Source organism: Carassius carassius, chromosome 11 (assembly GCF_963082965.1).
Source record: "Carassius carassius chromosome 11, fCarCar2.1, whole genome shotgun sequence".
NCBI classification, from domain to species: domain Eukaryota; kingdom Metazoa; phylum Chordata; class Actinopteri; order Cypriniformes; family Cyprinidae; genus Carassius; species Carassius carassius.
In genome coordinates this window covers 26,186,655-26,205,588 of record NC_081765.1, presented here as the reverse complement: position 1 = coordinate 26,205,588, position 18,934 = coordinate 26,186,655, and the positions used below count along the sequence as shown (strand labels likewise).

The window sequence follows — 18,934 nt, the reverse complement described above, 5'->3', positions numbered from 1 at the left end:
TATTTCTTTATACTCTATTTCGGTTTCATTCATTTATTGATAAGCTCTAGCACAACATTCATCCCAGAGTCTAAAAGTTGTAGCCTATATGATTATTATAGATATTAAATTGTCCTGTTTGTGTTAATGCAGTAATATGATGTGCACCTAGCTATATAAAGATGATAAACTATAAACTTATTTGAGCACCACAAAGACAAATAAAAGGTGTGTGAAGTGTAAGCTAGTTAATTTAAATGTTATCAACTGTCAAACCTATTGTACTTGTCAGTTTATTTGGTATACTGAAAAATCTAATGTTGTCTCATTACATCCCTGCAATAGTTTACATAACTTTTTGTGAGATAGTACTTTGTAGTCTGTTGATAGGGTGCCTATATGATACATTATAATAAATTTTTATTATGACTTTTCATTTGGATATACCTAACTAAGTCCACATAAGTATATGGGCAGTTTATGAAGAAAGAATAATTAGAAAAACGTACAATGCTAGAGAGACATGCTAATATGGCACGTCTCTTCGCCATCCTCCGTTGCATCCTGGCTTTTCTTTGAAGGATTTGTCTCCTCCGTTCGGCAGCCTCCTCTTCAGCATCTTGATAAATAGCAATTGCAATGGCAATCCTAAGCTGTTCCATTTTGATTTACACTTATTTACAATTGATTTACACTTTTCAACCGTATTATTTAAATTGTAGCTGAGTGGGTTTATTGCTAGATTGTTCTTAATGAAAAGAGGCAGTTGTTTCCACATATTTTATTTATTTTGAACGACGTAAATATAATCACAGTATTAATGTTACCTGAACCACATATTAATGTTTAATAGTTTTTAAAATAAAAAAGAGACAGTCGTTTAATATTATATTCAATTTCATTATAAATATAAAGTGAAAATAATCAGAGTAGGTAAATATTAGTTTTTTAATACTAATATATTTAATATATTGAAAATAAAAAAGAAGTTAATTCAAGTAAAACATGCATGCTGAGTGAAGCTATCAAGTACGCTGCCGTTCCATTTGTAGAATGACTGGACTCGCGTCCTCCCGTCCTCGAGAGTTCGTTCTTCTGAGTCCAACTTGGCATGTCCAAACTCGGAAGGACGGAAGTCCAGACTCTGCGAACTTGGTATTGAGAAATGCCCTGACTGTCTGTTGTTGGTCTCAAGTTCGGTGTCTATTCCCGCAGTTCCCCTGGCTGTAAGCCAAAACGTGATTGGTTGAAGCGATAACGTGCTACGATTGGTCAGCTCAATGTGGCCGTTATTTGATTGGCTTGAGTAAACGGTGGGTGGAGTCCACTTATTTGTGGATTTATCTGCACGTCGACGCTAGAAGTGTTTCAAATCCACAAATGCACAGGAACCGATCCACAAATGCGTGCAGTGATTTACAAATGCACAGACAGCGGTTCACAAATAAATACCAGGTAGAGTTGTGTTTGTGACATTAAACACATTTGTAAATATATTTTTTTTTATTTGCAAATCTCATTTTATTTATTTGTGAGTTTTAATTTTTTTTGTGAAACTCTTTATATTCATTTGTGAATTTGATATATTTTTGTGAATCTCGTTACATTTATTTGTGGATCATAATCTATTTATTTGGAATAATGCAACAATTCTAACCCCATATTTATTTGGAATAATGCAACAATTCTAACCCCATATAAAAATAGCTGCAATTGCTGTGTGATGCGTGTTCCAAAAAAAACTGGACGCGCTCCAAAAAATAATAAAAAAAAACCCTGGACGCGCTCCGAGAAAAGGTCGTTAAAATCAATTTTCCTATTTTTGTTTTCGAAACTTGTGTTGGTTGATTCGTGCAGTAGATTTTCGAACATAAAGTGACTGTCGACACGGACACGGTTTTAGACCAGAAGGGAGAAGGGATGGGAAAAGATCTGGGCACAGTTTTTCCAGAACTTCGTGCCGAGTTAAAGCAGTGTCGAGCTGTTTTAATGCATTTTTTAGATGTATTATGGTGCCCGAACCCGTGTGACTTTGAACAGTGACCGTGAACATTTTGTTTACTTCAGGTGCAGCCATCATTACCAAGCGCGAACCGTTGACTCTGACAGTGAATGAGACAAAGCGCAGGCATAGTGTGACATCCGTTGTGTAAACATAGATGACGTCACTGTTTTTTTAAATTAAGGAAGATAGCCTTCGTTTTTATGTAGGCCTAGGATATTTATATATTTACAATACTTAAATATAATTAATATTATTTTATTGCTTTTATATTAGTTGTTTGAAGAGTAAAAAAAATTGGTCGGTCTTAATGCAAATTTACAATCGGCAAGTCGGTAGGACTAAAAGCAAAAAAAATACAAAATTGAGTCGGTCCTAAATTGACCGGGTCGGTCGGGTTACAGCAAACAAGAATATTTTTAAGGATGGCCTAAGTTATAATATTATATAAAGCAATTATGCTCAATGTTCTACAGAAGAATGAATATACATTTAATCAAAAGGTGTAGAAAAAGGAACAAAATTAATCTATTAGAAATTTAGCCCAATCATATTAATAGCCTGGAGTTCTAGTGTAGTGACAACCATGATGTTAATGCCACGAGTTGAACATGGACGATTTCCCTAAATAAATTTTAAATCTCCCTTTCCTGACATCTCCTCTTCTAATCGAGAACCAGAAACATAATGGGCAAATAATTCAGATGTCACTTAAAAACACCCATCATTTGTCTGTTAACCTCTCTTGAAGATACCAGCACTCACCTCACAGGACGTCACGCATTTTGCCTCATGGATAATTCATTAGCATAGCATGAGGAACCATCGTCAATTAGCGATCAGTATTCTTCTTTCTTCTGCGCACAGCAGACCTCCTTCAGCCCAGGAAGGTGCCGTGCATTCAGTGTTCGAATTGAGGGGGGGCTGGGGGGGTCCGGGACCCCCCATAAGCATCAAGGGACCCCCCATAAGGCCCAAAAAAATGACCTTGGGGGGTCCCCTGGTTTTTCATTAAAACTAAAATAGAAACAATATTTGACATAGCCCTATCTATCTATTTTTTACCAAAGTATTGCGCTGCCGCTCCATAGACTGTAAAAAGTGCCGCTCCCATAAAAAGCTACTTCAAATTAGATGTGCATCTGAAAATACGCTCAAGTGCGCCACACGCTGTTTTCTGAAGGAATTTACAGACTGCGGGCGCGACGTCGCTGTGTGATTGGCTGACAGAGTGATCCTTCGTCATTATTTTACCTCACGATAACGGTAAGATAATATTTCTTTGTTTTATGATTGTTTGGTACACCTAATTTATTGCTACTGAATAAGTGTTTATCTTAGAATCAGAGAGTCACTTATAATCTTGGTCTGTCAATAGTTGTTTTTTTTTTATCTTATGATGCTAGCTCACTATCGGCTTGTTAGTTGTAATTAGCCATCTAACGTAATTCTGAGAAAAATAGAATCTTGTTTGGAGCTAGCATTGCACCCATTCTGAATTAAACAAATCATTTTAAATCTAGTAACCTTAACTGCTCAAAAACAGTGTTAATTTAATTAAGGACATTATTACTGATGAAAATGTTCATCAGGTGAAGGCTTTTTTTGTGTCAACGATGATAAAGCAGGGTTGCTAACTCTCACGAATTGTGCGTGAGACACACATGCATTGATTATTACGCCGAAGACAAACATGCAGATCAACCGTTTTTGTTATGAATTGTATCCTATTTTCCATTATTATGTATAGCCTAATACAATTAGTGTAGTATTTAAGGTTAAGTGGAGAAAAGGATTTTAAATTCAATGCAAAGAGGCAAATTAAAGTCATTTTGTGGCCAGAAAAATAATAATTTCCATTTGCAATGCCATGGTTTACCCACTCTAATAAATATACATACTCTAGTTGCTCAAAAGAGTATTGCAGGTCATAACTGCTTACTTATTTTTAGGTTTTGCATTTAAATAAATATTTAGACATGATCAAACACTAGATTATACATTTTAAAAAGATACTCGTATAAGCACACACAAGTGAATATTAATTAATGCAAGAAAATACTGAGTTTAACCCAAGAAAAGTAAGTACAGTAGGCCTATTCATGTGAATTGATAGTGAATCAAGAGATCAAAATTGATTAATGGTCATCAGCATCGTAATCGTATCAAATTATTTCTATTTTTCCCTCTTGTAGAAACACTATTGTGACAAAACATATATTTAAACATATACTCTCATTCACCACTATAGAAGTTTACCCAACTATGACAACTTCTGCTTGAAAATATGAAAGGGTTATGTAACTACATTCAAGATAAATTAGTTTTTTTAATGAAATAAAATGCCTACATGTGCACTGTTCAAAGTATATCACCATTAATAACCTTAATAAGTAGCATGAATAATATGGAGTGCTTTCTTAAATATATTCACAGTAACGACAACAAATATAATATTACAACTTACATCTTACATTATTTTCTCAGATATGGACAAGGGAAAGAAGAGAAGAGCCATCTTGTTATTTCATAGATTTTTATTTAATTTTACATAGTAAATGCTCAGCTGCAAAAACATGTTATGAAACACACAAAGTAAATTAAATTCACAAGTAAAGTAAATTATATTATTATAGGAAATAAATAAATACAAATATGTATATTATTAGTTGTTGTTTTTTTGGGGGGGGGGACCCCCAAGAGCTTTGACTCAATTCGAACACTGCGTGCATTATTCAGTATGGCTGAGTATGCACACTCGATCAGCACAGGGACAGAGACAACTACAGCTGCCGGCCTCCTCTGAAAATCCTTTGAGAGATGGCTGAAGGTTAGATCACCATCGTCATGATACTTTCCTTAATGAGCTTAAGCTCGATTTGTTTCCGCCTGCGGTGAGGCAGCAAGAGAAGCATCATGAGCTTCACTCATCCGTACTAAAGGAAGATTTAATGGCAAAAAAATAAAAAATACAGGCATTGGCATATTATTTCCAGCTACTCTAAATTGTCTCATATTTTCAAGGATGGCCCTACGTTTGGTTTTAAACGTCAAAGTAACCTGTCTGACATGCTTGTGAGATCGGAGTTCCCGTCTTGTAGTGAAACCATAGACTGTATAAAAACATGGACGTAGTGTCCGTGACGTCACCCGTAGACTCCTGAAGAGAGTTTTTGAAGCCTAAAGTGTGCAGAGCAAGCCGTCGCCATCTTGGCAGTGCGTCACCGCGCGACTCTCCCAGACAACCGAAAATGGGCAAAAGGGCGAAAGCTGGTTGCTGAAGCCACGCCCACCTAGGGCGACGGCTGACAGCAGTGGCAATTCACCTGTCACTCAAGTGGCCACGTCCTTAATTATGCAGAACTTTAAGGCTTAATATAATTTAAACGGATGAGTTATAAAAAAAATTCACCCCCCCCCCCCCCTCACAGCTGTCATGAAGGGCAAAATTAGCTATATAGACCAAAATCATTTTTTGCACCAGGCTGAAAACATGTTTTTTTCTGCTGTAAAGTTGGGCATTTTAACCCTATCAAGTCGATTAACGCGGATACGCGTTTTGAGTCATTTTCTCCTGATAACCCCGAAAAGAACTTAAATTACACTTTCAGTTTTAATCGTACAGATAAGAGCAATACATCAATCGAATCTGTAAAGGGTCTACTTTTTTTTGGATACAGACATAATAACAACAAAACTTTGTGCACTTATAAAATAAAGATAACAAACAAGGTGCGCTGTCTGCAGCTTTTGTATGCGCTGATCTTCTTTTACAAACACGTCATTTAAATGAACTGTAACTCCGTGAATACTCAACGAAAATACATGAGAGAGATATCTATAGAAAGCTTGACATGTCTATTTTTAAACTAAACAAGTGCCGCCGAAAACAGATATTCTGTGATAAAGTAATCCATATGAAAACAACGCGATGTCTGTTTTTCAAGTCTCCCTTCATTATATCTAATGTGACCACGCCCCCGCGCCGAACGCGCTATTCAGATTCAAACTGAAGCGCGCGGCTTGAATACGCCCATAACAGAAGAAAAAGCAGCGAGACTGTTCAAGTTTTTTTTATTTTACTGTTTGCTTCGCGATGAGAGGAATAACACATAATTCACCCCAAAAAGATGTGATGTGGTTGAGGATTTGAGAAATGGATTTCCTCAGAAAAAAAAGAATGAAGCACTTTATTCAGCAGAGATCATAAACATGAGTAAGTCTCTTTTTATTTATTTATATACTTGTACTAGTTTTCACATAAGGTGTAAACGTTTTACTAGTTAGACTTTTTCCAAACTATAATTCCTGACTAAATGTATAATAAAGTGAAACATTATGAAGTTTCAATAACAATATACAACACTATACCCTTCGAAAGCTTGATGTAAATAATATAAATGTAACAAATAGATAACTGTAACATGCCAAACAATTTGTTTGAAAGTCAGCTTTGATTGTTTCTAATAAACTGTTTAACTGCTCCCCCAAGTGGATATTAAATTATGTTGTGGGATAATTAAATATATTCTTAATAAACTACAAACATAAAATTATATAGATTTATTTTGTTCTCACATTCTCTCTTGTAACTCCTCACTCACAGTGGCACAGATGACTGAGAGGCTCATTATGCAGCTCATTATGCGGCCCTTTGTCTTCTCAGGTGTAAATCACAATGATATTCATGATAGTTGACGCCTACTCGCATATGACTTTTACCAACAAAAAGTGTCTTAGAAAATTTAAATCAATATATTGTTTTCTGTGAGTGAGTAAACAAGATGATTTTCACATCATTTAGAAAGAAAAATTCTAGGCTACAAGCTCCAGTTCTCAAAAATCCCGGGAACCATTGTTCTTTATGTGTTTTTTTGCCTTATTCAAGCGTTTTAACATTTTTAGTTTTTCACTAACCACGCATAATATTTTTTTTCTCAAAAACACAATCATGTACATACATGCATTTCACATATTATTACAGCCCAGTTTGTGCTGATTACAGTGAGATTAGACTTTACCCATTTAGATATTTATAAGAAACTGAAAAAAGCACAAATGTCAAGGCATGACAAAACTTCTCCAGGCCCCAAAAATACCCTTAGACTCCAGAGGGATTCCATGGGGAGTCTATGGGATTGACTCTCTTTTGCAGCCAGCCTCAAGCGGCCAGTCGATGAATTGCAGTTTTAGTCACTTCCTTATTGGCTTCACTAGAGAGAGCAGGAGGTTGCCACTCGAGTGAAACCTGTCACTCTTACTCCTCCTCCTGGTAATTATAGATGCGGCAATTGTGACCAGTGTACTTTTACATATAAATGTAAGTCTTTAAAGGTGCTCTAAGTGATGTCACACATTTTTTAGGCCAAAACATTTTTTGTCACATCCAGCAAACATCGCTAGCTGGCTTGTCCCTTGAACACACTGTAAAAAAACAGGGTCTCTCTAGACACCACAGGCTCCACAAACAACAAGAAAAACAAACTGGGCTCACCCGCACCACAAAACATAACAAACTGTTCCAGCCAATAACCGACAAGAAAGATTTGGGGGTGGGGTTTGGGGGGTTAGTGCACTGAGGAGGAGGGAGGGTCTAGCTAGGCTCCATTTTGTTTGACAACAATTTGAACGTCAACAAGAAGTTATGACTCCCGGCATCGCTTAGAGCACCTTTAAGCCAACCACACACTGGTTGTAACATACTGATACGCATAGTGTTGTCACGTGTGATGGCCCCGATGCAGCCACACATCAGTGAGCGGTAATGTTGCGCACGCACATGCATACAAACACTTATTATTCATATGTTCTTGTAATTTATCCTGCACATTCTTTAGTATTTCGTTTTATTCTCTCAATAGTTTCTGTTCATATATTTATTTGGCAATAAGACTCAAACACGGTTTATTTTTCATTAAGATATTTATTTGAGTTGTAGTACATCACTGACTGATTGAAGTGCACACAATTTAGTTGGTGTTGTGCAGTACACGCATCTATTAATATTACTTTCTTTGAGTTTAAGTTACCGCTGTGTTGCTGAGGAGTGGATGACTGGAGCTTCGGATGGTTCGGCTAGTTTGTGTTTGTATTTTCTTTTCTAATTGTTTGTTCTTTCCCTAGATTTATTATTTGTGTTAAAATTATGCACTTAATTATAGTGCAATTATTTAACTGACCTTGGTATTGATTTTGTTGTATTAGTTAAGTTGTTGGTTTTGTCTTCCCTTATGTGTTAATGTGGACTAGTCCATTTGTATAAATGTGTCCCTGATTGTTTAACTGGTAGATCAGTTCAGTTTGTCTTTACACGCACTCAGTGTTTGAGTTTAGTTTGTTCTGTTGATCTCTTTTATAGGCCTAAACATTTGTTTCGATGATTTGGACTTTGTTTCCTTTTTGAAACCTTTGTATATGATTTTTTTTAATTCAGTACAATATATATTTTTTGGAATATATTTCTATGATCCTCCTTCCTTGACTGCTTGGTCCCTCACATCACGATACCAAAATTATTGTTTCGATACCGATACCTAGTCAAGAATTTTTCGATACTTTTCCTGAAAAGGGAAAAAACACTCTCAAATATCATTGCTGTGCTTTATTTTAAAACCGGGACAACATTATAATCATATAACACACTAATAAATGAACATATGAACAGCAGATATATTAAACATTTGAACAAAATATGAAATATCAAAATATAAAAAATAAATTAGAGCAATGACATTCAAGTTAAAGGAAGAATACATTTAGCAGCATTATCTGTTATCATAAGAAACATAAGAGTAATAAATTTATCTTGATTCTGAACTTTGAATAAAAATATGAACAGCGATTATATTAAACAATGTTTCTGAACTCAGAAGATTAAATGTTAAAATATAAATAATATCAATTTAAGCAATGGCATTCAAGTAAAAAAAAAAAGCAAATAAAATTTTTTATCATATTTTACTGCTGTTTCTATACATGCAGTTTTTTATGTCCCTGTGACCAGTGAAAGTGCAGTTCTGACTCTATGCCCATTCATTTAGATAGGAGCCTGGTCTTGTTAGTCTGAAATAGCTGCCCGGAGGCGTTGCCAAGATGGCGGCCGAGTGGCACGACTTGCCTAGAAGGACTATGACTGAAGTTCCTCCCTCAACAGCAGCGCGCTAGCACGACGCTATTAGCAGCGCATGCGCAGCTCATGAACAGCTCTGTGAACTGTTTCATCCTGTCAAAGAGTTACTCAAGATGTGACGGAGCATGTGATTTGTTGAATGTAGTGAACCCATATGCCCTTCACTGAACAAGATCGAGAGATCTTCTCATTCGTGAACGAGTTGAATGAACTGATACATCTTGTTTATAAACGAAATGAATGAGTATATGGTGTAAGTGAGCCAAGCATGTAAATCTTGATCAGCAATCAGCAGATACAAAGCGCAGTTATAGGTGCTGTGCAGATAGGCTCGTTTTTATATTTAGCATACAGAACATAACTCCACGTTTAATCCCTGATTAATGTGAATATTATATATGAACTGTCTGACCAAACAATTAAAATGTTAATTATGCAAGAAAACCTTGTGCTTTGTTCATCCGAACAACTTATTTAAACTATTTAATGCGATTATGCACACATTTTAGTAAAGCCAAATCAGTTTAGTAAAGCCACTAATGCAGCCATCTCGCTGTAGTGCTTTTTTGCTGCTTGCATGAGGAGAAAAAAACACAGACGTCCATAGGGAGGCACTGGAAGCGTGCGTTGCACACACCAACATGAAATGCATCTCTTACAAATCTGGAACGCAGTCATTCTTTGAAGTATCAATACTAATAAATTTAGGAATCCTGACGTTTTTAATTTCCGAGGATCGCAATACTTTTGAAGTATCGTGCACCGTGCAACACTAGATACGCGGTACAATTACTTGTTCATCTACACATGTGATTTACCTTATTCGTTGTCTGTGTGGTCTTGCTTACATTGGAAAAACTTCTAGGTCATAACGCACCTGTATTAGTGAACATTGGAGTAATATTAGGACGGATGTTGAACGCTGGCATATAGCGTCTCATTTTAGTAAAGTTAGTTAGTGCGTTAGTATATACAGCCTTACGGGATTTTGAGAGGAAACTTTGCCCTTTGTGGGTTGTGCGCAACTTTTTTATACTTTGGTTTTTGAACAAAAAGCAATTACAGTAATCTAGGTTTCTTTTTCCTGCAGACATTCTCAAGCAGGGCTAAACCACTGATTTCAGGCTGATTTCAACTTGAGAAAACCCAGTGACATTAGAGCAGGACCCCCTTAACCTCAAGTTCCTATAGTAAGAATTTTACATTGAGGGGAGTACACTGTGTGGTATGACCAAAAGTGGATATCACACCCATTTTTACTGTGTTTATTATAGTTTTATTATACCGGTATTCTATTTTAGTAATGACTACTCTCCAAATTAAAGGTATTTCATGTCAACTGATTCTTAATTACAATACATTATTTTTCATTTGACAATAGTTTTTTGTGGGAACTTTACAGTCCCATAAATTGTCTTTATGTTACAGTTGATGTTTTAAAGTGTTCAAAGAGAACCAGGTTCACATCCCTGTCCTATGTAGTGTTTTTTTTTTTTAATGAATGTGACATACACAGTGTTTAATGGAATAGTACTTGATTAAAATTTGCTTAAAGTGCCAAATCTTGTAAAAAGGGGTTTTGCACTAAGTAAATCAATGCATTTTAATCAGGAGTTCTGATACTTTTATAAGTAGGCCTAAATAAATATTTAATAAATATGTATATGTATTAGGGCTGCACGATATTGGGAAAAAATTACATTGCGATATTTTATTTTTTTTGTGATATATATTGCGATATGAAATCTAATCAAATTTTTTCTTACAAACAAAAATGGGGTGAGCACACGTACATTCTCATTTTAAATTATTTAAACATCGACACCATCGTGTCAATTGATTCATATGCGAGAGAGAGAGCAAGACAGCACTCGTGTTGTTTGAAGACGTTGAGTGTGCGGCCGGGGATCGCTCTCTCTCTCTCTCTCTCTCTCTCTCTCTCTGCGCACGCACGCTCTCTCTCTCTCTCTCTCGCGCGCTCTTTCTCTCACGCTCTCTCTCGTGTGTGCTCTCTCTCTCTCTCGCGTGCTCTCTCTCTCGCGCGCTCTCTCTGGCACATACAGTTAATGAATAACGGATCAACTACGACAGCCTACATCGCACATCCTGCGATGTGACTATCGTGGATTCGTACATCGTGATATCGAAGCTTAAACGACACATCGTGCAGCCCTAATATGTATATGTATGTATGTGTATATATTAGTGGTGGGCATAGATTAATTTTTTTAATCTAGATTAATCTCACTGTGATCTTGAAATTAATCTAGATTAAAATGGCTCATTCGAATTCTGCCGAAGGCATTCAGAATATGTGTGTTACCCAAATAAAATAACAGTAAGTCAAACAGTAAGTCTTTGAGAAGGGGTTTATCAAGCTAGGTGGTGCATTAGAAAAGGGGGTCTTCTCCTGTTTCCAAAATGCAACATAAAGTGCATGAAAAAGCTGTAAACTAATTCCATACGCACTGCAGATGGAGTATGTGTGAAACAGGCGTGAGCAGGGCCGTAGCTGGGGTCAGCGGGGACCCGGTTAAGGTTGTACCAGTGGGAAATTGTTTCAATTGTTTGAAATTGTTTAATTTGTATGTTCGTTTATTTTTATTTATTTGTGCTATTTACACAATTCGATGTTCAAGTTTTTTGAGACGCCTTTCTCTGCGTGAGCCCTGAACACCAGAACACCGCGAGTACTGAATTGGGCTCTTTTACATCTTTTTGTTTGTTCACTGCGATTTGTATTTGTTCGTTCAGGTGCAGGATGGATTTCGAGGAGAACTTCGCAGAAGAGAGCTCGGTTCAGTGTCGCTGTCCTGAGCATCTTTTTAGGCTGGCCTCAGCCAGTCAAGGTGAAAGTCATCATAGCTTACTTAGTATAGACCCAGTTTCCAACCCAACTTTGAGAATAGATTAACAGCGATATTTTTCTTATCGCCTGATAAGAGTTTCACGTTAACGCCGATAACGGCCCACCACATATATATATATATACACATATATATATATATATATATATATATATACACACACACATATATATATATATATATACACGTGTATATATACACATATATGTGTATATATATATATATATATATATATGTGTGTGTGTGTGTGTGTGTATGTATATGTATATATATATACATATATATATATATATATATACATATACATATATATACATATACATATACATATATATATACATATACATATATATACATATACATATACATATATATACATATACATATATATATATATATATATATATATACATATACATATATACAAAAAGCTTTCAGATCACTGATAATCTTTGGTTTTCACATTGCTACTGCTTTCTTCAAATTCAACCAGATATTTGAAATGAGAATTAAGCCTGGAGACTGAACAGGTCACTCAAGTACATTCTTTGACTGATCCCTGAACCAAGCAGTAGTAGATTTGGATGTGTACTTTGGTATGACTGGCCTGCAGGAAAGTCCATTGATCATCAGCTTCAGTTTTTGCACCAAAGGCATCACAATTCTTGTCAAAATGGCCTGACACTTTAAAGAATCCATGATGTCCTTCATACAGTCATGATTTCCACTTCCTTCTACAGTAAAGAAACCCCATAACAGGACTGATCCACCTCCAAGTTTGAGGATGGAGATGGTGTTCTTCTGCTTATGAGCTTTGCCTTTTTTTTGCAGCAGACATACCGCTGATCCATGGGTCCAAAAAGTTCCAGTTTGGTCACATCACTCCATAAAACATTCCTCCAGAGCTCCACAGGTCCACACAAATGAATTTTATCAAGTTCAAGTTGGCTTTTTGTTCTTCTTGATCAAGAGTGGTATTTATCAAGATGTCTCAACATGAAGGCCATACTTGTCTAGTGTTTTTCTTACACACTGCATTGAAATGGTTTTCCTCCTTTCATCGGGTCATCTTGCAAGTCTTTGGCTGTACATTGCAGGTTTTTTCTCAGTTGCTCTGATTAAACATTTTATGATATTGTGCTTTTTCTTCCACAACCTCAAAGATTTTCTGGTAAAACAAACTTTAAGCTAAGGAATAAGGCTGAGAGCTGTGTCTCTAGGAACTTTCAATGTCTTGGAAATCTTCATATAGCCTTAGCCTTTCTAAAGTACTACGATATTTATTCTCTTTAGCTTTTGTGAGATCTCTGTTGACATTTTTGCTACTCAAATTCAATACATGCATGGGCCAAACTGTATGTGTAACAGCTCAAGCTAATTCTGTTTTTAATAGAGTTTCTAAAGGCTTAATTGTGTTTTGAGATGGTTTTATTCCCCACCATGCAAATAAGTGATTTAAAAACAGCAATGTTGAATAGGGGTTGAATAATTATGACATAGCAGTATTATTAAAAAATCTTATAACTTAAATATATTACATTATATATTGACAATATAACTTTTAATATGCCAGTGAACTGTTATAGATGCAAGTTTTATTATATCCTGGATCTTCAGAAAAGCTTGTATTTGTAAAGTACTGCAGTCTCTAGGGGGTTGAATAATTTTGAACACAACTGTACATATATATATATATACATATACATATATATATATACATATATATATATATACATATACATATATATATATACATATATATATATATACATATACATATATATATATATATATATATATATACATATACATATATATATATATACATATATATACATACATATTTATATATATATATTTATATATATATATACATATTTATATACATTTATATATACATTTATATATATATATACATATATATACATTTATATATATATATATATATACATTTATATATTTATATATATATACATTTATATATTTATATATTTATTTATATATACATATATATGTATGTATATGTGTGTGTCTGATATATAAATATGATATTTAAATGTAATAGCCTTTTAAGACACTGAAAAGAAAAAAATGACTATGAATTTATGAAAAGAATTTATAAACTTGAAGAGACATGACTTCACAGATTAAATGGAAATATTACAGTTATGTATGATCCAAATTACCTGCAAACTGCAGAGTGCAAAGAATATCAAATATAGATTAAATATGTATTCTTTGGCTTTGGCATATACAGATGAATGGCAGTGCAATCTGTATCCTGAGGCAAATTCTACATCTCAATGTGCAATTGGACCACATTTAATCACTCACACACATAAAGCAAGTCTCTTATTGATCTCTGGCTTCTCAGAGCAAAATCTTGGGGCTGTGCTGATATATATATATATATGTGTGTGTGCTGATAGCCATATTAACACATTTTACATGATGTCTTTCATTCCCTCTTAAGCCAAAGAGATCTACAGGTAAGAAGAAATGCACTCTCTATCTTATTACAGAGCTTTTAGGTTACATGTACAACAGTACAGTGGGATCGACATCAATCTAATATCATTCTAATCAATGTTACTCTGCTTTTTATAATATAATACAGTGCAAACCCTCAGAGGCTTAGAAGCAACTCCACTCTCCTGATGGCCTTGTTTAAGTTTCTCATAGATTAATTTCTACCCTATCAAATTTTAACATTTCATTTTCCCAGCTAAATTCAATCAAACGCTCAGCCTTGTGTGACTAGCTAATCATGACCCCTGGAAGCTCGGCATTCAGCACTCTAATCTCAAAGGTCCTTAGCGAGAGGCAGCACTAAAACTCATTCATGTATAATTAAAATCCGGAATCCGTTAAAATGTTAAAATCCATTAAAATGTCGGAATCCTCAGAGAGGTTTATCATAGTGGGGAAAATATCACGCGCGCTGTAATGTGTTGTGGTAATTATGCTCGGCAGCTTTTGTCGCCTCTGTTCTCCCTCTATCGCTTTTCATTTTCGAGTGGTAATAATATGAAGAGGGTTAAGGATCCATTTTGACACTGTTGTCAGCAACGATGTACCAAGTGCCCCTCAGAGTTCACAAGTCATTACTCCATACACCCATTTTGCGACGGTTAAGCTGCTGAACAACAGCCAGAGGCGATATAAAATTTATGTGAGCAACACCACGACTTATTTGTAACATATGGCCTCTGGTTCTCCTTATTCACCAGAAAAATAAGTACACAGTATTTAGGGTTTTACACAGCTGGACTATAGCATATTTTTAAAACTAATATAAGTAATAGCTTTGCCCTGAATCTGGCAACGTGAGAGATGGTTATTAGCATATTATCCTCTCTTTCCATAGACAAATTCTGGCTAATGCCTGGAGTTTTCTCTAGGATGTACTGAAATTGGATAGGCCTGTTAGATGCAGGCTGAGAGAGTTTGAGTTCAACTTTTTTTAATAGACTATTCCTCATGGGCTCTAACGACAAGATGCGTTGTCCCATCCCTAGTCTTAATGGATGTAGACAGTTCTGTGAAAAAGGATGCTATCGGTGCTGTCCTGCGTCTGTAAAGAACTTAATCAGAGCCCCTGACTAAAACAAATTAACCTCCATTTGCTTAAAGAACACCGCAAATCCCCTTCAAACTCTTTACAAGGTAAACAGAGCACTTTGCACTTTTGGATCATTTGATTATTCGGTTACTGTGTGGCTGCTCTCTTCTCTAACCCAGAGCGCATAAGAAAAAAAGCCTGAAGCAGATCTTGAGCAAGTCTAAACCTGCACTAATGATGGAACAGGAGATGCTTTGCCCGTTCCCTCAACTAAATGTTCTCATTTACATTTATTTACATTTAGCTGACACTTTTATCCAAAGCAACTTACAATTGCTATATATGTCAGAGGTCGCACGCAATGTGTCAGAGGGACACATTGGTCTCTCACACCAAAGGCATGTGACTTATCCACTGTGCCAACACCACCCCTGTTCTCAGCATTCATCACCCGAGTTAATCATACAGACCCATCCAACCCTATTTTTTTTTTACATAAACTTTTAATGTGAATAATCCCTTTATTTAATTTTGTCATGAATAACTACACACCACATTACAATTCTACAGATTTTCCCACAAAATCAGTACAGAAAATGAGGATAGAGCGAGATAGAGAGATAGAGAGAGAGAGATTCCATCCAGGTCTGATAATGAACAAACACATAACACCTGTTGGCACTGGTGTATGATTAGACTGCACATAACCTGCATTAGGCTGTTTCTTTCATCAATCTATTCTACAACACAGAAAAATAACTCCAGGTTTTCATCCATTTGTCATCCATTTGAGCAGACGTTCTGCATGGAGCTGTTTTGATCCATCAGCTACAAAATAGCATCAGGGTCAAAATGGGCACATTCAGAATAATGCCTTAATATGCCCTGCTGTAAATGAATGGCCATTAGCAATTACAAAATGGCTTAAATATGAACTCTATCACTGCCACATGGGTGTCCCCTCATCTGGCTGGCATAAGGTGCCATCTGCCTGCTGCTGTTTCAAATGCCTGTGTTTGAAACTCAAAGATTCAAACTCAAAGATTCAATCTGAAACTACTTAAACAGAAACCTTTATACCATAGGAATTTGCATTTAAGGAATAAGGAATTCACTATCACTGTTAGATGTTTTTTTTTCTGTGAAAAACAAAAGGTGAAATATTGACAGTTTTCATTTTGAGGCGAGGTCCCTTTAAGTGAATGTGTGCGGTATGCAAACATTCTACAAATGTAGATTACTGCAGTTTCTATTTGTCTATAGTAAAATGAAAGGACTTCTCACACTCTACTGATATTTTTCCCCCCTTTCGGTTTAGTTTCTTCCTTTCTGCAATCTTTTTGTTATGAGCTGTGACATGTAGCATTACTTAGCTCTCCCACACAAACACAAATGAGTTGGGATTTAATTATGGCATAAATATCTAGACCAGTAGATAATGTGCAACACTCTAGTGGGCTGTTTGGTCATAATATTAGCTTTTTCCAATTAGCACAGTGTTTAAGTGATGTTTAAGTGATAAACATAATGTTTGTGAGAGTATTGCTAATAGGTGGCCAAGTGCTTGATATGTATATTACTGGCAGGCTAATAAAGCTAAATGAGGAATCTCCCAAGAAGCTTAAAATGTTTCACTCATGAATGACAGTTTGAGGTTAGAGTAAATGGATAAATAACATTGCACTAATTAAGAAGCTGTTATAAATGTACTACTTTAAAATCTATTAATTTATCCTGGTGATATGAACCAGATATCTTCTGTTTGTGTTTTTCCATTAAGACGAAGCATTTCAAATGAAAGCATGAAATAAAAGGCTATTAAATGGTGCAAAAATATTTTGGTACTTTTAATAGAAACTCCATCTCACTAAACATGTTAATTATAAATAACCTGTTCTTGAAGATCTGCTCTAGCGTAAAATAACTGATTGTGATATTTGTTAATATTCTTCGAGGAGAGTCAAGACAGATCCTCCAATCCTCCAACTGCGCCGATAACTGTTGCAGGGCTCAACAATAAAAATAGACCAGTATTGTTTACCAGTGTTAAAATGAGTTAACAGTTGTCATGGATATAATGTAAAATGAATTAAACTTATAATTGTAAAAATTGTAGAAATATTATATGAATATATACCACAACTATAACTTAAATAGAGCTTATAATAAACACAATGTTACCATGCATTGGTATAAAGCTAAAATAATCATCAGTTATCTTGCTTAGTGTTGTTGCCTTAGCTATGCCTTGAGCCCTGTCTAGTCAGATTTATGATTGTAAAAATAATTGTAACTTCAACTGGCCCCGACAGATAACTGAGATAGATAGCTGAGTCCTCTGTTTTAGAGGTTAGAAGTTAACCATTCAGCAGAGCTCTCCGACAGTCTGGGATCATGTTGTCGGTGGTGGAACAGGCTGGTGGCGTTTAAATCACTGGAATATCTAATGGCTTCTGCAAACAGCTTTACTACCTGCAGAAAAGGGAAACAGGTGTTTAATACTAGAACAAAAATTAATTATAATACAATTAAGAGAGAAGGCTGACCTGGAAGTTTCTGATAAGTGGTACTCCATAATCCACAGCCCTTCTGCGGATCTGGAAGTTGTCCTTGAGGAACTTGGTGTTGTTATTGGGTAAGTTGACCACTAGGTCTATTGAGACCATAATGCAAAGGTCCGTCAAAAACCTTTAACAAATTTCAAACAGTACACAAAGTTTTTGGTCCCCATGAGGCAACCCTTTCAATATAAAAATAATCCAGATTTTATTAGGCTACTGCCATAAGTAGATTATCTTGTGAGTGTGCATGTTTTTTAAACATTTTTCAAAAATGCTATAAATTATTTAGAGTATACGCCTTTATAAAAGTATCAAAAATGTTAATCATCTACTCAAACCAGACACCAAACTTTAAACTGTAGAAACTGTAAACACAAGTCTCAAATAATGTATGTGAAGCGGTGTTAAAAGCGCCCTTTGATTAGTTATAATTGCAATCAACTGAATCTGTGCTCTCACTTTAGTAAACATCTCTTATTACAGCAAAATAGTGTAATTTGACTGCAAGCCTTGAGGGTCGACGATGGCAGAAATACTTGGAGTATCTCAGCATGCAGTTTCTAGAGTGCGCTTTCAGTGAAAGCATTTTGCTACCACAGAGCCATGCACCAAAGCAGAATGCTAACATAAGTGACACAAAGTAATACTATATAATACCAATGTGTAGGACTATGGAGTACTACTGTAACGCTCAGTAGCGATGCTACAAATTTTTTTGTAGCATGACAGTGGCTATCAGGCACGTGCACACATAGACATGAAAGGGGGCTTGAGCACCTGCCCTTTTTATTCCTGGAGAGAAAGTGCCCTTTTTTCTGGGATGCTGTTTTTTTA

At 35.6% G+C, this 18,934-nt stretch overlaps 1 pseudogene; it reads right to left on the bottom strand.

The window, feature by feature from the left end:
* Window positions 1-4,713: 4,713 nt before the first annotated feature.
* LOC132153284 (carbamoyl-phosphate synthase [ammonia], mitochondrial-like) overlaps window positions 4,714-18,934 on the bottom strand; it is a 69,984-nt pseudogene continuing 55,763 nt past the window's right edge.